This window comes from Monodelphis domestica, chromosome 3, assembly GCF_027887165.1.
Source record: "Monodelphis domestica isolate mMonDom1 chromosome 3, mMonDom1.pri, whole genome shotgun sequence".
NCBI classification, from domain to species: Eukaryota; Metazoa; Chordata; class Mammalia; order Didelphimorphia; family Didelphidae; genus Monodelphis; species Monodelphis domestica.
The window spans coordinates 369002258-369025184 of NC_077229.1; the positions used below are offsets into that span (position 1 = coordinate 369002258).

The following is a 22927-nucleotide window of genomic DNA, read 5'->3' on the forward strand; positions in this document are numbered from 1 at the left end:
GAAAAAAATAAATCATGTAAGAATCAATAACTTCCCTCAAACTTTAATTTGCTGTGAGGGCCTTAAGCATTATCATATATTAAAATATATTTTGCTCTTTATAGAACCATCAAAATTAGCCTTATTAATCAATTTCTGACTGTTAAAAACAACCCTGATTGATTAAGTCAGGTAACATTGACAGGTGTGCAATTAGTCCTCCCTCCTCCTTTTCAGGCATTTCTTGAAAATGTGAAAGGCTGAGCAGCAACTTTGAAGGTTTATTTTGTTTCTGAGGAAAATTAGTTTTTAATACAATCTTAAATAGGAACATTGGGCCTACCTGAATTAGAGGAAGGAATCTATAAATCATTGACCTCTGAGTCATCACTGGGAGGGGTAACTCACCTTTCCCTGGAAAGGGCAATTAATAGCTGAGCCAGCTTGTGATGCCTTTGGGTGGGTGACAAAATGTGTTGTGCCTTTGTTTTTTTTTTCAGTTAACATGCTATAAAAGATTATTATGTGGAAATTTTTAGACATAAGAGAAAAGGTAGGTTAAAAAAGTAGAAACAGACTCAGAAAATATATCCTGCCTCTTACAAATAGCAAATAATATTGAGAGAATTTATCAGCAGAATAGGTGAGCTAACACAAGGGAAAAACAATAAAATTGCTTTATTATATTTAATTTTATAAAATTTCATGGGCACATACATTTCTAAATGATGTTTCTGACCTGTAAGTAGGTACAAATGAAGCAGCTTACAAAACAATGCAAAAACTTCGTCAAGAATATAGCCCCATCACAACCTCAAATTTCTCATGGACTAAGAACGTTGGGACAGCAGTCAGATTTGTAGTAGGTGGATTTACAGTCAGAAGAACTAGGTTTGAAACCCAGCTCTATCGCCTATGTGATCTTGGAAAAATCACATACATCTCAGCTTCAGCTATTGTCTGAAAAATAATAGTTTTGGAATAATTTCTTAAAATGTGTTCCAGATCTTCACCTACTTGAAGAGACTGTTATTTTTGGTGGCAGCATGTCTGGCCTCTTAGCTTTCAGGGCTCCATTTCTGTTGGCTGACTAAGAAATCAGGGTCTTGGGATGGATAACCCCAGATGTCTCTTCCAGCTTCAAATGATTTATTCAAAGTATAGAAATTAATTGGAAAGTAACAATATGATATGATAGTGAAAAGGTCATTGATATTTTAAACCATGTAGAGAATATCTGTATTATAGGAAGTTAAAAGTCTCTTTCAAATTAGTGCTAAGGCGATGTTTTAGATATTTCCATCAGTTGTGGACAAGGGAACCAAAAAAAAAAAAAAGTAAAAATCTTTTAAATGAATGCCAACATGCCAGGAAACAAGTATATGAAAAAGAATTAAAAATCCAGAATAACTATATTCACTTACCTGACTAAGGAATAGGCAAGCTATAAATGTACATTTTAAAAAATAGCACTGATAAAAGAGACACTATTGACATTGGTATAAATTCAAAGTTGGTGTTGGGAGTTTACATTTAAATAATTTAGCTTATGATTAAAAAATCCAATTAGGGGCAGCTAAATAGCATAGTGGATAGAGTGCTAGACCTAGAGTTGAGAGGACCTAGATTTAATTTGACCTCATAAACTTCCCAGCTGAGTGAACACTTAACCCCAACTACCTCAATGTTGTTGCTCTTCTATTTTAGAATTTATACGAAGATAGAAGGTGAGGGGCTTTAAAAATCCATTTAGATGTTTGAACATTTTTTACCTATGAGTTTGGAATAGGCAATTTAAAAAGATTCATATATTTTATTGACATAGGAGTGAATGAATTGACGTACTGAGGAATTAACCTCATATTAATTTTTACTTTAGGAATTTTATTCTTATACCACATATGTTTTTGAATGGCAGAACTTGGCAAAATGATGAACATATTGAAAAAAAAAAGAATTGTCATGACTCTGGAACTTACATAGAAGAATGACCATAGGCATATTACTTCATTTATCAGCACCAGTTTTCTCAGCTGTAAAATATGGATGACACTTCTTCATTAGATAATTAGATAATGTTTTTGTTAGAAAAAAAATAAAGCATTTTGCCACTGTGTGCAATGAACAAGTTTGCCACTTTCTCACATAAATTTCTAGACAGCTATTGCAGTCATTATAAAGAAAAATGAAATGGTTTCCTTAGCTCTTCTAGGGAAATATCCTATTCCATTCTCAACTTCAAAGATTGAGACAAGATGCAAAATATGACATCTAACCTGCTGCCATTTCTGTGAATTAATCAAAAAGGAAAAAAAAAACTTATAAGTGTAAATGGTATCAGTCTTTCTTTAATTACTCCAATTTTAAGAGGTAGATAGACAGACAGGCAGCAGACAGACAAAGGTTATTTTGGAGTTCTTAAATACAGGAACTGAGCTTGTCACTTCATTCATCTTTGGAACATTTAGGTAAGGTAGGTTCTGCCAATGCAAATTAGCACCTTCCCTATAACCTAGAATTTTAGAGTAGACTAGAATTCAAAAAGTTGAAATGACTTACCCAAAGTCATGCAGCTAAAGTAACATAAAACTACTCCTATTATGTCTTTAGATTATATTATGTGAATATGTTATTTAGTTTTAGATATGAGAGATAAATGCAACTCTGTCTTTTTGTCTACTTGTCTCTGTCAGTCTTTCTTTATCCCACCTTCTCTTTCTTTCTGTCTTCCCCTCTTAGTTAAAAAAAACTTTTTTTGGTATAAGAATGAACAAAAATGATTTGTAATAGAGGAATTTCCATTTCTGTTTTTAGTATTAAAACCTTCATCATATGAAAAGAAATAGAAAGCTTATTTGTAGTTACCCTTGTTAAAGAAAAGGAAACAAAATTTTTTTTGTAAATATCAATGTAAAAGTATACCTTCCTGTATCATTCCTCATGAGCCTATATTCTATACTTTCATCATTTTTCCATCTACTATGAGTAGCACTGAAAATACCTAACTTTAATTCTAATTACCAACAGGACATTTGAATATGACCTTATATTTTTAGTAGAAGAAATGGAGCTAGTACCTAAAACTTAATTTATTTGAAAAGTTGTATCCATGGCAAAGAAAAGAGTTTATCTTAAGAGACAATCATTCTGCTTTTGCTTGAATATGAAAATGCATTGAACTAAATTTAGAACCCATTCAATCCTTATGTATTCTATATTTAGTAATCAACTGAAGCTTTTGAGGTCCTAGTTCCATTTAGTATTGGCAAGACACCAGTTCCTATCTCATACTGACAGCAGCCGCAACTGCTCATAAGAGCAACTCTGATCTTGAGAGGAGATGCATAAACCTGCCTGTAGTCAGGATAAATACTGCTCTCTTCAAGATCACATGGAAGGTAGGGGAGAAGAGGTGTCAGCTCCAATACCTTCAGATTACTTCAAAGAGAGACCCAGTGTGCCAACTCAGTGGGAAATGATTCCCTAAGATATTTTGTCTGTACTCTCTCTGTACTTTATTTGGTTCTATCAGTCACCAAAGTCATCTCTCCAAAACATGAGATGAACACATATAATGCCCCCCCCCCAAAAGCCAGATTCCCAGAAGAGCCACAAAGTAATTTGCTTTTTTTCCTAATTTTTAAAACACATTCATCAGAGCTTATGGTTTTTTGTGGGTATAAATTGATGTATTGAAGTTAAATATAATAGCTGTACCTAACCAAGTTACCTTCCTTGCATTGAAAATGTACTAGAATCCCTAAAAAATATCTCTAACTGGACAACTGCCTTAAAAATACCATTTCTAGTCTTATTTTTAGTGGGTTTTCAGGAGCTGACTTTGATCAGGTAAAATCAGGAAAAAAAAGTTGAAATTAAATTGTTTTTATAAACTCACATTTAAGGCTAAAAAAAGTTGTCTGTGTAACAACTCCATGGCCTTAACAATTATTTGGACAGAAAAAGCTCATATGGGCTCAAAGAATTACCATAAATTTGGGAGGAGTTCTATAATTTAAAGAAATGGAGCTTTCTTTGTTATTTGGACTTTGGATCTTCTTACATAAGAAAAAGCAATTTTTTTCAAGGTAGCATGTGAATGGGATTTTCAGAAGCAGTAGTAAGAGGAACCCAGAATCCTTGGAACTTTGGCTAATTTGAACTGTCTCTAATGGAGACTTCAAACAAGAACTTCAAGATAAAAATAACTGTTGGTTTCAGTGATGAACTTCCAAAGAAAAAAGATTAAATGATCTGATAGAGATTAGACAAAGCCATCTAAACAAATCATTTACTATAAAAATTAGATAGGGTAAGAGATAAAACAGTAGTGTGTAACAACAGTGTAATTAAGGAAATATCATTTGGTTACTGTTAAGTAAGAAGAAATAAAATAATAGGAAATTAATTTTATAAATTTTGAAGAAGAGAATTTTTCTTTTTTTTAACTTTAGACTGACAATACCTTACCAACCGAATGTTGAATTTGGATTTAGAAATACTTTGGCTCAAACGCTGCCTCTGATACTTGTTTATTGTATAAGCATCAGCTAGTGGTTCAACCTTTATAACCTTCAATTCTCTCATCTGTCAAATAATGGCATTAGTAGCCTAGATAGCGTCTTGAGGGTTTTTCCCCCCTCTGCTTTAAATTTATTATCCTATGATACTGTGATATTTTATTATGTACATTTTCAAAAGAAGAATGCCTGTTAAGTTCAGGATGTTCTAGTGACAAAATTCTTGATCATTACCATATTCTTGTGGGAATTAAATGAATATGAACCAATAAAATGGGTCTTTAAGAAAAAAGTGATTCTGATTTTGACATTTCATGTTATCCTTTACAATGAAGCTAGGAATAATGATTTCTTATGCTAACAAATAAGAAAATGATAACTTCTACTGTGTATCTTGGCAAGATTGGAATTCTCCTATAATAAAATGTAAATTCACTGACCAGAGTAAAGATTTAATCCTATCAATAAAGTAGGTTTGTCCATATGTTTTCTTGCTAATTGATAACCATAATGGGACTAGAATAATTTTCTGCATTTAACTATGTTAAAGTCAGAGTTGGGGGTTTCCCCTTGCTTCAGAATCCATGGTTCTTTCTAGTGGAACTATTTGGATCCTACCTCACATGGAATAGTAATAGTGAGTCTGTTCTCACAGTTGACCTTCTTCCATAAAAATAAATAAAGAAGAAAAATAGAATTCAGTGAAGTTAAATGTCAGACATTGATGGGGGATAGGTAGGAGTATTATGCTTAGATTCTGTAATTATTTTGTATTATTTTGAGTAGTAAAGAAACTGTCATTATTCTTCTTGAATGGCATTTCCTCTCAAATCCTTGCTGAGCTGTTGCTGGCTAAATATGAACCTATTCTCATTCTACTTGACCTCAAAAATACAAGATAATTTGATATGAGTTGTATGCCCATATGTATGAAAATGCTTAAGAAAAGGAATATTTTACAAGCCTGTGAAATTTACATTTATATATACAATATTTTGAATACCAAAGTTTGCTACTGGCTGTTTATCTCATAAAAATGTCAGACTATATGAAGCTAATGACCCATTTCAATCATTAAATGTCCATATTCATTTATCAAAAATAACTGAAGAAAAGATGGAGATGAAAACAAATGAAAACATTAGTGAGTTCTGCCCACCCCCAGAGCCCAGCATAGAATTTGCAAAGATATCTAATAAAAAGAATAACATATGTTTACCTTCATTGAGTTAAGATGGGTAATTGTTTCTCTATTATGTATAGCATTATTCTAAAACATGACAAAGCTGCAAGGTGCATCAGTCTCAAGTAAGCCATTATACAGTGTCTCCCCCAAACCAAATTTAAAGCTGTGTTAAGCTATTAAAGCTATTAACACTCAAGCTATTAAGCATTAGGACTTTAGGGGAACCCTGAAAGCAGCCTCTCAATAGTAATTCTTGTCCAGACAAATATAGACATTGCCTTAAATAAGGGCAAGATATTTCTATTTGTAACTAACAGGCAATGCAGAAGTAGCTCCAGTCTTGCCAATGTTGCTAAAGAGAAGGGGCCAATGTTAACTGTCATCATTTATTAGCTGGACTATAGCAATAGCCTTCTAATTGGCCTCCTTGACTCAAGCCTCTCTCCTCTACAACCTATCTTCTATTCAAATGAAAAGCTGATTTTTCTAAAGAGCTCCAGAAGCTCTTTATTACTTCAAGGATCAACTACAACATCCTCTGAGATTTAAGGTAATTCATATCCTGCCTTCTCCTTACTTTTCCATCTTCATAAACTTTTCTCCAGTAAACAAACTCAATGGTCAAGCTATTGATCTCTCTGGTCCATCTGCAGTTCCTGACACACAGAACTCCATTTACTATCTCATGCCTTTAAATAGGCTTTACTGCATTCCCAGAATCTTTTTTTCTTATCTTTGCTCTTTCCAGTTATCTGCCTTCCTTTGAAACTCAGCTCAAATCCTGTCTTCTGCCAGAAGCCTTTACTACTCTCCCAGTGGTTAATGCCTTCTTATTCTATTTTAGCTTCCATCCATTCACTATATATATATATATATATATATATATATATATATATATCTTTTATGAACTTAGTTATTTAAATGTCATCTTTCCTTTTAAAATGTGAATTGTGAATGCCTCAAAGGTAGGGGCTACTGCTTGTCTCCTCCTGACTCTAGCCCGAATTCTTAAGCAAATTGTCCAATATATAATAAGAACTTGTTAAACAGTTATTAACCAATTACCTTTCCATCTTAGGCACAAGGGTGTATACATATGAAGCAAAATCAAATCAGAATTTGGATTTTTTTTTATTCAGAAAGTGTGATGGGGAAGTGGGAGTGCTAGCCTGAATGGAACCATTCATTCCTTCTTTTCTTTGAGCAATCCTTCAATGGGTAGCTTCTCCCCAACAATGTGGTTGTCAATTATTTTCATCATCATTAAGATTATTGAATGTTCATTAAGTACCTAGGCCAAAGAAGATGATGTGCATATAGCAAGAAAACAGATAATAATACATTTAGAGTTGGTAACAGAATTATTTCCACTATCTCAAGAATATCTTCACTTTATAACCCATCAAAATGCTAAAATGAAACTTAAATAGGTGCATTTCTTTATTATAGCAAAGGCAAATTCAATATAGGCAGGTAAATTATCTTCATTTATTTTTAAAAGCAATATTTTTTTAAAAAAAGGAAAAATGAGGGTTTGCTTGTCTCAATTGAGATCATTTAGGATGAAAAGGTCATTAAAATGAACTGTAATTTTTGTCTTAAAATTATTTAATTAATTAATTTAGACCATTTTTCGGTGGTTACATGATTCATGTTCCTTTTCTCCCCTCCTCCTACCCCCCATTCCATAACCAATGCACAACTCCACTGGGTTTTACGTGTGTTATTGATCTAGACACATTTACATATTATTAATATCTCAATTAGGATGATCATTTAGAGTCTGCATCCTCAATCATATCCTTATCAACCCATGTGATCAAGCAGTTTTTTTTTCTGTGTTTCTACTCCCACAGTTCTTTCTCTAGATGTGAATAGCACTCTTTCTCATAAGTCCCTCAGAATTGTGCTGGATTGTATTACTGCTAGTAGAGAAGCCCATTACATTCGATTGTACCACAGTGTATCACTCTCTGCGTACAATGTTCTCCTGGTTTTGCTCCTCTCACTCTTCATCAGTTCCCAGAGGTTGTTCCAGTTCACATGGAATTCCTCCAGTTCATTGTTCCTTTGAGCACAATAGTATTCCATCACCAACAGATATCACAATTTGTTTAGCCATTCTCCAATTGAAGGGCATCCCCTCATTTTTCCAATTTTTTGCTACCACAAAGAACATGGCTATACATATTCTTGTACAAGTCTTTTTCCTTATTATCTTTTTGGGGTACAAACCCAGCAGTAGTATGGCTGGATCAAAGGGCAGACAGTGTTTTAAAGTCCTTTGGGCATATGAGCTATAATCTTTTTTAAAAAATAATGCTAGTTAAACTGGAAATATTTAAATGTTAATATACCTTAGTGTTGAGTTTTTTTTTAATTAGGCATGTAAATTACTTACTACTGATGGACACCTAGAAATACCACAGTATCTCACTGAATATTACTGGTTGGTCTCAAATAATTAAGTGTCTTAAACTTCATTTAATTTTTTTAAAGTTTAAAATAATATAGTACTTTAGTTTGTTCAAACAATATCAAAGATTTAATGCTAACACTGTAGAGGCAGCTTAAATCTAATTAGGAACTATCAGTGGAAACAGGACTTTTCACATCTGTAAGGTTGACAGTAAATATTTATTTTCTGAGTGATACTTGCTAATATGGTGCTTCCTAATTGCTTTTTGTTATTGAATAGCAGCCTGCAGATTCAGTTTGGAGAGATTACAGTTTTCAAACTTAAACAATACACTATCCAAAAGCAAACATTTGTTCACTTGAATGTTACAGTTCCATTTTCAAATTGCTGTTGATTCGGGTTTATAGGCTTGTAAATCTGTGCCTTCAACATGTACTTCATTTTTATGAATACAAATCAAAATCTCAATTTCTCCTCTCACATCTTTTAGTATGTTCCCTGACCTCTCAACTTACAGTTACCAAATATTTCTCTTACTGCCTATGTTTGCTATTTATTTTTCCTAATAGCCTTATTGAAAGCATGATCCTGTAGAGTCAAAAGACTTCAGTTAGAATACTAACACTTTCTATCTAGGGGAATTTGTTCAGGTCACTCAGCCACTCTCAATCCCATTTTTTCATCTTTAAAATGATAGTCTCAGACTTGATGACTAATGATGTCAGAAATCTAAATCCCTACACCTATGAAATGACACTAGTAACCAGTTAATAGATTGTAACCTTTTTTAGAGCAAAACAGACAAACGTTCAGTGCATTGTCCAAGATAATGTTTGTTTATTGATTTTTTGTCCATTGATTATTGAATATGAATATTTTTTATTAAATAATTTTATAAGCTGCTCTTTTGGGATATGATAATGGTAGGATTTCAGGGTTAGAACTAGAAGGGACTTCAAAGATATTCTCATCCAACCCATTCATCTTACAGATGAATAAAATGAAGCTAAGGGAGAATAAGTCACTTGCCCATTGTCATACAAATAGCAAAAAATTGAGGGGCAGGATTTTAATCCAGCTCTTCTGACTCCTTACCCAGAATTCATACTAAATCACATTGCTTCAATTTGATTTTTCCAAAAGTTCAAAACCAAGCAAAAAACAACAACAAAAATCAAGGGAATGTTATTCCTCAGAAAATCATACAGTATAAAAATGATTACTGTGAAGATCCTTAAGAAATTATAAACTTATTAGAAATACATACTATGCAACACTGTAACTTGGAATGTTTCTGAGGAGAGGGAGCATGTTGGCTATTGTTCATAAAATAAGACAGAAACCAATGAAACTACATTAACATGAGTTCTTAGTAATGGTAGAACAATGAAATCATAGATATATTTAATGTTAAATAGACTGATATCTTCTACATTCAAGTGAAAATGTTAATGTCCGCATTTTAAATATTTTAGGTCCCATACCCACAGACAAACACACACATACACAAATACTCCCCCCCCCTTGATTTTTGTATCATTGAATGAATTTGACTGCCTCATTAATAATAGGAAATGACCATTCCTTACTATTTGTTTGCTCATGGGAATTACAAAGTTCTTCCATACATTTTCTTCAAAATATAGTCCCAAACTTACATGGAAGAAAGGAGTGACTAACTTCATATCAAAAGTTTGTGTGATTTTGAACTAAAAATAAAACAAAAACTCTACTACCAGATGACAATATTTTTAAAAAACTCTCACAATAAAAAACTAATAATTAAGGAGAAAATTATCATTTATCAATTGCCTACTATGTTCTAGGATATATGCTAAGCATTTAACAAGTGTGGTACAATTAATAAAGTGGCCTGGAGTCAGCAAGATCAGAGTTCATATACTGTCCTTCAAATCAGTAACTGTATGATGCTGGTAAAATTATTTAATTGTTTCCTTTAGTTTTCTCATCTGTAAAATAAGGATTATAATAGTACCTACCAACCAGGGTTGCTGTGAGGATCAAATGATAAGTAATTTAAATGTATCTAGCATAGTGATTGGCAATAAATAAACATTAAATATATTTGCTGAGGAGAAGGAGGAGGAGGAAGAGGAGATGGGTTGTACTGGTATAGGCATACCTTGGGGATATTTCAGGTTCAGTTCCAGACAACACAATAAAGTAAATATCACAATAAGTGAGAAAATGAATTCTTTGGTTTCCCAGTATATATAAAAGTTATGACGTGATGTAAGTAGAAGCTGCTGGAAAATTGAAGCTGATATTCTTGTTCAGTGCAAGGTTGCCACAAACCTTCAATTGGGAACAACAAAATATATTTAATATATGTCCATTTTACAGTTAAGGAAATAGAAGAAGGCAGAGGCTAAGTTACTGGTCCAGGCTCATACAATTTATAAATACCTATGTCCAATTTGAATTAAGGTTTTCCTAACTCAAGTCTCAGTGCTCCATCTACTGTGCTACCTACATCCTTCTAAAAGTTTTGTGTTTGAAGAAAGACCATGTTAAAATGCAAATACTACACAGGAAGGCTAACTGATGAAGATCTATGAAACAATTTAACACAAAACTATTTTTTAATGATGGGAAAGGAATACAAATATAAAGCAAAGGAGAGTGAGAAAATGGGGACAGGGAGCCTAGCAACTCAAAATCCACATGAAAGTATTGAATACCATGGGTAAGGGGATAAGAGATAGGATGCATTAGAGAATGATAAAAAGATGGGGAGTATCAGTGTAAAGCCTAAAATGTAAGTACTTCATATTAAAGCAGTCTTTTATAGTGGGGGAAAATAATAATATAATCTGGAATTGAAAAATATGGCTTCAAATTCTGACTGATATGTGCTACTTATGCCATTACTATTGAGTCAGTATATTATCTCTCTGGACCTAGTTTCCTCAATAATAAAATTAATCATTTAGTCTAGCTAAGATATCATTTAGCATTAATATATTATTGATTTTCTGATCATTTTTGACTAGTTTCAGGATATAATAGGCTTACAAAAAAATGGGAGATAACATCTCCAGGAAATATCACAGCCCACTAGTGTAATCCCAAATTAAAAAAAAAAATCACTAACAACTTGGTTTGGTCATTTGACTTTGGCATATATTCACATTCATCTTGGAATACATCCCCTATCATAGTAGTGCTTTATAGATGCCTCAGAAATTCTGGACAGTGTATTAGTTTCTTTGATAAAAAATATTTTAAAAAACTAGAAAGATTTTCTCTGTGACATAAGCCCACAATAATTGAGGTTTTAGGTTGGGGTAACAGAAGGATAAACAAGCTGTAAAAAACTACTGATCTTATTCTGTCCCTTGCTTTTGGAGGTGGGGAAGGGAGTATAAAAATACATGTCACCCAATCCTGAAGGAGTGGAGAAAGACTGCTTTGCTTTTTGAAAAGTCCCAAATTTAAAAAGAATATAGCAAGAAGTAAGTTGAAGGAGTGGTTGAGCTAAAACATTGTCTCTCTGCACTTAAAATGGGTAAAGGACTTGTCACAATACCCCCAAAGTGAATGAGATAAATATTTTTTCCCTTTTGCTTCTTTCTCTTTCTTTTTTGTCTTTCAGTTTTATGTTTTTCTCCTCCTTTCTTCATATCACCAAAGTTTAGTATAACACCGGGCACTAAGTAAATGCTTAGTAGGTATCTATTTACTCATTGAATGAAGGCATGAAAAAAAGAAATGAAGAGTTCATGACAAAAAGAATATACATACTTGGCCTGTCCAATGCATCTGAGGAATAGAAGGAAGACAATTTTCCTTTACTCCATTTCCCAATTTAGTCAGAATGAATGACTTTCTTATATCAAAATGGTTCCCTAATGAAATTCATTGAGGGCTGGGATAAACAGTTTTGAAATTAATTAGGCAGCAATAATGACCCAATATGCTGGCACCTGGGCAAGAGAGGCTCAAGTAATCTACCCACATTCAAGAATTGTTTGACTGTAAAAGGCAAGACTATTTATTTAAGGTATGTGTTATCTCATCCATATTTTTCACTTTCTCTCAGATTATGTTAGAAAATATTTTAGATCCCAATTTACAGACTGCTTGCAAATGTTTTTGTTGTAGCATGGAAGGAGTATCTCTATTTGCAAAAGGTTAACAAATGCAAGTAATTAATAAGAGTTTAATTTATATGTGGTAGAACTCAATGTCTCAATTTTTGTGAATAATTAGTGGTAGAAGTAAATACATGAATGAACAGTGAATAATTAGACAAATCACACTTAGAAAGTGTCTATGTGAGATGAACTAATTGTGCCCAGATACCAAGAGGCTTTGGCATTATTCACAGAGGTAAATCCTAATGACTATATCTTCTTTGACTTTATGTGTCTAATATGACTTTATCTTATATGACTTTAGTACTTCCTAAACCACTTGTGAGAATTTATTTGATTCAATCATTACCAGACTTTAAAAAATACATGACATTTTGGATAAAACAGTGTAAATGGTATGGATGTTCATACTCCCTAATTTTCTCCTGAATATCTTCAGCTAGATTGAATAACATACTATTTTTATGGGTTTTGTTATCATTCATTTATTTTTTAAAGTTATTTAATTAATTATTTTAGAATATTTTTCCATGGTTAAATGATTCATGTTCTTTTGCTCCACTCCTCCAGCCCCACTTCCATAGCCAACTAACAATTCCACTGAGTTTTACATGTGTCATTGATCAAGACTTATTTTCATACTATTAATATTTTTACTAGGGTGATCATTTAGAGTCTACATCCCCAATCATATCCCCATTTCTCCATGTGATCAAACAGTTGTTTTTCTTCTGTATTTCTATGCCAACAATTCTTTCTCTGCATGTGGATAGCGTTCTTTCTTATAAGTCCATCAGAATTGTCCTGGATCATTGCATTGCTGCTAGTAGAGAAATCCATTACGTTCGATTGTACCACAGTGTATCAGTCTCTGTGTACCATGTTCTCCTGGTTCTGCTCCTTTAACTCTGCATCAATTCCTGGAGGTCATTCCAGTCCACATGGAATTCCTCCAGTTCATTATTCCATTTAGCACAATACTATTCCATCACTAAAAAACACCACAATTTGTTCAGCCATTCCCTAATTGAAGGGCTTCCCCTTATTTTCTCATTTTTTGCCACCACAAAGATCATGGCTATAAATATTTTTGTACACATAATTTTCTCTATTATCTTTTTTGGGTACAAACCCAGCAATGGCATGGCTGGATTAAAGGACAGGCAGTCTTTTAAAGCCCTTTTGACATAGTTCCAAATTGCCTTCCAGAATAGTTGGATCAATTTACAACTGTACCAGCAATGCATTTTTTTACTCTCCTTTGCCATCATATTAGCCAATCTGCTAGGTGTAAGGTGGTACCTCAGAGTTGTTTTGATCTGCATTTCTCTGATTATAAGAGATTTAGAACATTTTTTCATGTGCTTATGTGCTTATTGATAGTTTTGATTTCTTTATCTGAAAACTGCCTATTCAAGTCCCTTGCCCATTTACCAATTGGGGTATTGAATAATATCCTACTGAATATCTTCAGTTCATTTTTTGGACATGTTCAAATCTTTTTTAGCTCAATTGGTGGTTTCTTTGAACAGATAGTGGAATTGAAGGGCTTGAACTGTTCACTATGGTTGGGGTAATGGTGGCCAGGAAATATCAAGCTCTAGAGAACTAAGTCATTGTGAAGCATCATTATAATAGGGAAACTAATATTTATAATAACATTTATGAAGACAAGAAAATAGATCACATGTGTGAAACTGGAAGGGATCTCATGGTTACCCCAAAGTTATGGTATTTTTAAGTGCCAGAAGCAGTAATTGAAATCAGTTTCTCTTTCTCTAGAACCAAAAGGTCTTTTCTCCCTCTTTATGGATCCCTATCTTATAAACATTCCTGGAACACAGTAGGTACTTAATTAATAGTTATTTATTAATTGATTTATTCACATGATCCAACTAAAAAGTAGTGTAAGGTATAATTTAAGGACTCTTTGTTCTGTTAATATTTATCTATTCCAATACAAAGCAGTGTTCTCTTTTAACAGAACCTGTCCTTGGTGAAAATTTTGCTAGGGAACATATTAACTGACTACCCAGGTATATACCACAAAGATGAAGTACTACCCTGGAGTTTTGGGAGAGCATAAGGATGCTGTAACCCTCAGAAGAATTGTGTTATGATTTGGAAAGATGCCAGAAACCAACTATTTTAGAATTTTGACAGTAGTCAATCCTCCAGCAAAAGAGTGAAATTAGTATTTCTACTCACTATTACATGACATGGTCCTCTGCTTCTTAAGTGTTGACTTTACAGTTTAAATCAAATATTAATATTCTATTTCGATTAGTCATTAGCCTGGGAACTTGACTGCCCATTGTAACTTTGTTTTTATCTTAAAATCATTTTTAATTAACAAAAATATATAAAATGCCTGCTATGTTACTGGATACAGTTCTGTGTTGGTATCTAGAAGTGCATGAAATAGTTCTTTTCCTAAGGAACTTGTTTTCTCAAGAGACAATAAAATATCTCAAATAAAAAGCAACATTTAAGCTTAATTGTAAAGGTAACTTGGGATTCTGATAGTTGGAACTAAGAAGGGACTGCATTTAAAATATGATAATCAGCTGATGCAAGGTATCTTTTACAACATATACAGTTAAGAGAGGAGAGCTATATAAGATCTAGTGATATTGTGGGAACTAGGCCATTTTGGTCCTTTAAAGGAAAGTGTTCTGACCACTTTGCTCTGATCTGAAGGAAGTCTCTGAAGAACACTCATGTGAAAGAATAAGATCTTTTATTGACTACATAATACTTATGAGCAAATAAATCTCTTCTCTTTATAAACAGCTTGTGTAAGAAGTAGAGCAAAGATTTTTGAAGAAAATCTCTCCCACCTGAAAGCATTTGCTTGCTATAGGTCTTCTCCCATTCATTATTCTCCAGACTTCCATTCATTACTGTCCAGACTTGAGTAGATAGGACTCCTGGTTCTTAAAGAGATTCTATTAGTTCTTCAAAGGTTTCCTCATCACTCATGTCTAAGCAGAAGTTTTAGATATGGTTATTAAAAATGATGCAGATAACTCAGAGGTTGATAGCCTCTTAGTACCTGGTAAGGCATTACCAAACCAGAAAGAAATAAATTATGTGACTTGAAACATATATCTATCCTTCTCTGCTGACTCTCATTATATGATCTCATGGTAGTCGAAGACTATCAAAGTGGTCAAATTCTCCAAATTCATTAAATTCTTAGGATAGAACAAAAGAACATTAGAAAGTCTTTTCTTGGGTGACTATTTATTGGGTAAGATTTAGTATTTAAGTCTATTGCAAAATGGAAGCTGTGCCAGGCTCCTATAAGAATCTCAAGTTGATGATCCTTGTGTAATTGGGTAGCATAGTAGATGGAGGGCTTGAGTAGGAGTCAAAAAGTAATGAGTTCAAATTTAATTTCTGTATTACCTTGCGTAAATTACTTAACTTTTCTCAGACTCATTTTTCTCATCTGTATAAGTAAGAATAATAATACTATCTTTCAAAGGGTTGTTGTAACAAAGAAGATTATATATATATATATATATGTATATATATATATATATAATTTATAAAAATTGTAAACTTTATCGGACTGGTGCTCTGTAATTGAGAGCTATTATTATTTTGGGAACCATAAATTTCTTGAATCTAATAGGTTGCTTTTGGACATTAGGGACCATATTGACTACTTAATCTAGGCATACATATTCCTTTTATTTTCCCCTGAGATTCTCATTCTTTGATAGTATATATAAGATTCTAAGTCTAATGTGAAGTAGAGAACCCCAAATCATCTAATATTGATTAAATTATATATTTAAGAACATACATAATTCAAGCCTACTGGGATTACAAAAATGTCACTGATTTTTTTTATGAGGGTGGCTCCTATCTGGCACTAACCTACCTCCCAAATATAATCCAGTTCCAGGATGTACTTGAGAATGACTTGTGAATCACTTAAACGGTTAGTGAAACTTGCAGTATATGAAGAAAGGAAGTAATAAAGTGTGTGGATTCTTGGGATGTTGCTACAAACATTTCAAAATAGTTAGAAGTCCAGAAATTCTATAGCTATGCTTTAAAGGGAGGTACCCTGTGTCAGAAGTTCCACTGACAGAACTTTGCTATTTCAATAAATCACCTGATTATTTTAATGGGTCATGATAGTATTTGCCAATATCTGGACACTCCTTCAGCTGAATGGAATAATGCCATGGACAGATTCACATTGCCTCTACTATTCCTCATTGGATACATATTTGGTTTTGCCGCATAGATGATATGTCATGATTCCATGAACATGCTATCATCCTATCCCTATATCCAAAGAGAGAGCATTAGCTACTGCTATTCGCTGTTAAGTCTACCTCTTTCCTCAGTCCTAGATCTGCCACCCGGAGAGTCATGAAACTCATTTGGTCAGACTACTCAGTAGGCTCATTTGGTTTCTTTAACAAATATGTTTTCCATTTTGCCCTTATTGCCATGGCCATTTTTTTTTTAACCCTTACCTTCCATCTTGGAGTCAATACTGTGTATTGGCTCCAAGGCAGAAGAGTGGTAAGGGCTAGGCAATGGGGGTTAAGTGACTTGCCCAGGGTCACACAACTAGGAAGTGTCTGAAGCCAGATTTGAACCTAGGACCTCCCGTCTCTAGGCCTGGCTCTCAATCCAGTGAGCTACCCAGCTTCCCCCTGCCATGGCCACTTTTTTTTAATTTTTATTTGGTCATTTCCAAACATTATTCATTGGAAACAAAGATCATTTTCTTTTCTTCCCTCCCTTCCCTCCCACCACCTCTCCCATAGCCCATGCACAATTCCACTGGGTATCACATGTGTTCTTGATTCAAACCCATTTCCATGTTGTTTGTATTTGCATTAGAGTGTTCATTTAGAGTCTCTCCTCAGTCATATCCCCTCCACCCCTGTAGTCAAGTAGTTGCTTTTCATCAGTATTTTTACTCCCACAGTTTATCTTCTGCTTGTGGATAGTGTTTTTTAGATCCCTGCAGATTGTTCAGGGACATTGCATTGCCACTAATGGAGAAGTCCATTACCTTCGATTGTACCACAATGTATCAGTCTCTGTGTACAATGTTTTCCTGGTTCTGCTCCTTTCACTCTGCATCACTTCCTGGAGGTTGTTCCAGTCTCCATGGAACTCCTCCACTTTATTATTCCTATTAGCACAATAGTATTCCATCACCAACATATACCACAATTTGTTCCGCCATTCCCCAATTGAAGGGCATTCCCTCATTTTCCAATTTTTGGCCACCACAAAGAGTGCAGCCATGAATATTCTTGTACAAGTCTTTTTCCTTATTATCTCTTTGGGGTACAAGCCCAGTAGTGCTATGGCTGGATCAAAGGGCAGACAGTCTTTTATCGCCCTTTGGGTATAGTTCCAAATTGCCCTCCAGAATGGTTGGATTAATTCACAACTCCACCAGCAATGAATTAGTGTCCGTACTTTGCCACATCTCCTCCAGCATTCATTACTTTCCATAGCTGTTATGTTAGCCAATCTGTTAGGTGTGAGGTGATACCTCAGAGTTGTTTTGATTTGCATCTCTCTGATTATAAGAGATGTAGAGCACTTTTTCATGTGCTTATTAATAGTTTTGATTTCTTTGGCTGAGAACTGCCTGTTCATGTCCCTTACCCATTTATCAATTGGAGAATGTCTTGATTTTTTGTACAATTGATTTAGCTCTTTGTAAAGTTGAGTAATTAAACCTTTGTCAGAGGTTTTTATGAAGATTGTTTCCCAATTTGTTGCTACCCTTCTGATTTTAGTTACATTGGTTTTGTTTGTACAAAACCTTTTTAATTTGATGTAGTCAAATTATTTATTTTACTTTTGTGACTCTAAGTTTTGCTTGGTTTTAAAATCTTTCCCTTCCCAAAGGTCTAACAGGTATACTATTCTGTGTTCACCTAATTTACTTATAGTTTCCTTCTTTATGTTCAAGTCATTCACCCATTCTGAATTTATCTTGGTGTAGGGTGTGAGGTGTTGATCCAAATCTAATCTCTCCCACACTGTCTTCCAATTTTCCCAGCAGTTTTTATCAAATAATGGATTTTTGTCCCAAAAGCTGGGGTCTTTAGGTTTGTCATAAACTGTCTTGCTGAGATCATTTACGCCAAGTCTATTCCACTGATCCTCCTTTCTGTCTCTTAGCCAGTACCAAATTGTTTTGATAACCACTGCTTTATAGTATAGTTTGAGATCTGGGACTACAAGTCCTCCTTCCTTTGCATTTTTTTCCTTCTTTTTGTCAGTTGATGCCCAATAGATTTGGCTCAACCCTCTTACTTTCACCCTATGTGTATCTACCTTTCTCATATGTGTTTCTTGTAGACAGCATATGGTAGGGTTTTGGACTCTAATCCACTCTGCTATTCGCTTGCATTTTATGGGTGAGTTCATTCCATTCACATTCAGAGTTATTATTACTAGCTGTGTATTTCCCAGCATTTTGATTTCTGCTCCTTTACCTGCCTTTTCTTCTTTCACTATTTCCTTCTACACCAATGTTTGCTTTTGAACAGTCCCCCTTGTTCCCACCCTTATTTTACTTCCCTTTCTACTCCCCTCCCTATTTATCCCCCCCTTATTTTCCCTGTAGTCTTTCTAAAATTAACCCCTCCACTCCCTCCCTCTCTTGTACTGCTTCTCTCCCCACCAGACCATTTGTTACCCTTCTACTCCCCTATAGGGTGCAAATCTATTCTTTGACCCCAATGGATTGGATTGTTTTTCCCTCTTTGAGTCACTTTCAAAGCACATAAAAGTTGAGTATTTCCAGTCTCTGACCTCTTTACCCTTCCAGTGTATTGATGTTCTCCCCCCTCCCACCATGAGCTTCTTTATGACATATCAATTTACCCCCATTTGTTTCTTTTCCCATTTCTTTTAATATTAACCTATTTTTAAGCTCTAGTTATATATATATATGTGCATACTCATGCATATATATTTTTGCATGCATATATCTATATACCTATTTATGTCTTGTCCTTTCATCCTATACAGTTTGTTGCTGTTCCCTCTAAGTATACTTCTTTTTGCTGCCCAGCTAATAACAACAGTTTTTAAGAGTTAGCAATGACCTCTTTTCTTATAGGGATACATATCATTTTAACTTATTGAGTCTCTTAATTTTTTTTTTGTTTTTGTTTTTCTTTTTTCCCTCTTTTTTAATTACCTTTTGATGATTCTCTTGAGTTCTGTGCTTGGACATAAAATTTTCTATTCAGGTCTGGTCTTTTCTTTATGAATTCTTGGAATTATTCTATTTTGTTGAGTGACCATACTGTAAGAATATAGTCAGTTTTGCTGGGTAATTGATTCTTGGTTGTAGACTTAGTTCCCTTGCTTTCCAGAATATCATATTCCATGCCTTTCTTTTTTTCAGTGTGGATGCAGCCAGATCCTGACTTATCCTGACTGTGGTTCCTTGGTATCTGAATGACCTCTTCTTGGCAGCTTGTAATATCTTTTCTTTGGTCTGATAGTTCTTGAATTTGGCTATAACGTTCCTGGGTGTTGTCAGTTGGGGATTAAGTACAGGAGGTGATTTGTGGATTCTATCAATCTCCACTTTTCCCTCTTGTTCAAGGATTTCGGGGCACTTTTCTTTAATAATTTCCTGTAATATAATGTCCAGGCTTTTTCTTTTGTCATGGTCTTCTGGTAGCCCAATAATTCTTAAATTCTCTCTCCTTGAATGATTTTCTAAATCCTCTGTTTTGTGAATGAGATGCTTCATATTTTCCTCAATTTTTTCATTCTTTTGGTTTTGTTTTATAGTGTCTTGCTGCCTTGTGAGGTCGCTCGATTCAAGTTGTTGTATTCTGGTTCTTAAAGACTGGATTTCATCCTTAGTTTTTTGGTCGTCCTTTTCCTTTTGGTTGGATTTTCTTTGGAGGTCATCTTTCATCTTCTTCACCTCATCTTTCATCTGCTTTGCCTCATCTTTCATCTCTTTTGCCTCATTTTCCAGCTGGTTGATTTTGGCTTTCAAGAAACTATTTTCTGTTTCCAGATGACTTATCTTAGTTTTTAAGTTCTTTTCCCCATTGTCTTCAGCCTCTCTTAATTGTGTTTTGAATTGCATTTTGAGTTCTTCCAAAGCCTGTATCCAATTTGCTGGGATTTCTGATTTTTTCTTTTCTGGGTCCTCCCCCTCTGTTTCATTCACTCTTTGCTCATTACCTGTGCAGAAGCTGTCTATTGTAATTTCTTTCATCTTCTTCTGTTGTTTGCTTGAGTTTATCCCTTCTTTGCTCCCCGTATTTGGCTGTGCTCTTGCTCCTCTCATTTTGTTTTGGTTTGGGGGCTGTCAGTCTCCCCTCTTGGAGCTTTGTCAGATCTCTTGGTACAGTCTCTAGGGGAGGAATGTTAGCTTCCCTGTCCTCTGGAGGCTTTTGATTGGATTGAGTTCAATTGGGTTGGGCTGTATGTGGTATGAAGCACTGAGGCTCTGAAGACTCCTGGAAGGTTGGGCTGCCCAGTCTCTCTCCCATGGCCACTTTTAAAGGGCATTACATTGCTTTGGTCAACTGCATTTGTAAGCACTATAGTAGTTCTTATCGACTATATTCTTGCCCTTAGGACTATCCTACCTCCATTTCCCATTATTAAAGTACTGAATTCACTTCTTACTTTGTGTACAAGTGGGCCAAATCTTAGATCCTGGTGTTTTATCTGACTTCTCACCCTAGGACAGAAAGTGTCATTGACTGATAGAATGGATTTCTTAAGATTTGATTTTGTTTGTTGTACCCTCTGCTTTCCCTAAACATATTGACTTTTTTTCAGAGATGATATCATCAATAATATACTAAATAAGTGAGGACTTCTGACTCAATGCTTTTATAATGGCAGACATTTCTTTTTCTGATTATAATTTTTTCAGGTACTTTAGAGCAGAGATGACCTCTCCTCTCAAGTCCCTTTCTTGTAGCATTTTATCTTCCCATCTTTGCACCTTGGTGCTCTCTTCAATTGATCTCTGGCTTCACAGAAACCTCCCAATCAGTTTATGTCCCAAAAGACAATATAACTCCTTTGACTTCAGTAGGGTAACTGAGTTTTCTTGTTGGGATTGCTTTATTTTCATTTTTTTCCTTTTTTTTCTTTCTTATATAATATGCTTCAGGAATTACTGTCCTTCATATTTCATCTATTATTATCTAGAACCAAGAAAGTCTGATTAATTTACCAATTAGCACAAGATAGACTCTTTCTGTTGGGGCCAGGACAGGACTGAGGCAGAGGAGCAGAATATTGGAATACTCCCATGTTCTAATTGGAACTTGGTCCCTAGAGGGCTATGTAGAAATAGCACAATAATAGCATATTTTCCTATACCTGATATTCAAGAGAGAACCTATTACCTTTTCCAATAAAAACCCCATCCTTTTAACAGATCCCCATAATTTTGTTCAGTAAATCAAATACTTCTAGTGATATAGTTTGACTTTGATTTCATGATATATTTTATTCTTTGTATTCTCTTACCCAACATATAAAATCCATTAGCAAATTCCATGATGCCTATAACATATCATCATATACAATACATAATACATCTCATAAGCTCCCCGTACACCACCATCATCCTATTTCAATAGGTTGTCATTCCTTACAAATATAATTGTAGTAGCTTTCAGAATACAGTCTCCCAACTAGAATTCATTCTTTATCAATGACCAAAAATCCAGGGTAGACTATCTCTCTTTCCTAGTTTATAAACTACAGTAGGCCTCTACTGATTATAGGATTAAATATTATTTTATCTTCATCTCATCATTTTAAAATTCATTTTTGCATAAATAATTGTTATTAAAGTGTTACATATTGAATCAAATTAAAAAAAATATTAAGCACTGTGCTATGTTTGGAATACCAAAATAAGCAGAATAAAAGACAGTCCTTGCCCTCAAAGATCTTACTTTCTAAAGACATATTAAAACACATAAAAGGGAGCTAGAAAGGAGGGAAGACATTGAAGGTTCTTGTCATGAGAGCATTGCTAAGAACCTCTAAGAAAGGTAGGCGTATTGTCTGAAGAGAAATGAAGACATATTTAGCCTGAGCCTCCTCCTTAAAATGAAAGTTCTAAGAGAAATCAACCAATTAGAGGGAGAAGTCAAAAGGACAGAGAATATTTTCAGTATGTGAAATCCATAACTGAAGTCAGCTTCAAGGATGAGACATTCTAGAAAACTACAATGACTTAAGTTCCTTAACATCAGAGCCTTGTTGAGAATGTCTGAGAAAGTCAGGAATGCCACCTTGAGAGGAATGAAAATATGAATATAATTTATAAATAAATATGTGCACATTATGGGTACATGTGCAAATATATCTTATTAGGGTGCACAATCAAAATAAAAGAAACCAAAACTGCAGGAAAACATTTGTTCAAACCTTTTGCAAAAATGTGTATGTAATGTACTTATGCTTGTATCAAATGCCTTCATTAGGAGATATTTACTCTGAATATCTTTATGAATTTATAATTTCTTTTAAGATCATTATTATTTATTGCTCATAAAGCTCCATTAGGCAAAAGAATAAAATATTAACAAAAAAAGTTGATTCAACCCAGGGACATCTAATAGGAATTATGTAAACAATCTAATTTAAAACAAATAAGTTGGAAATAGGCTTAATTATTTTATTCTAATTTTTGGTTATG

At 34.1% G+C, this 22927-nt stretch overlaps 1 protein-coding gene across 5 annotated transcripts in view; it reads left to right on the forward strand.

Moving 5' to 3' along the window:
* Window positions 1-22927, forward strand: part of CDH18 (cadherin 18) — a 1512838-nt gene that overhangs the window by 733438 nt on the left and 756473 nt on the right. The gene's annotated exons all lie outside the window — the stretch shown is intronic.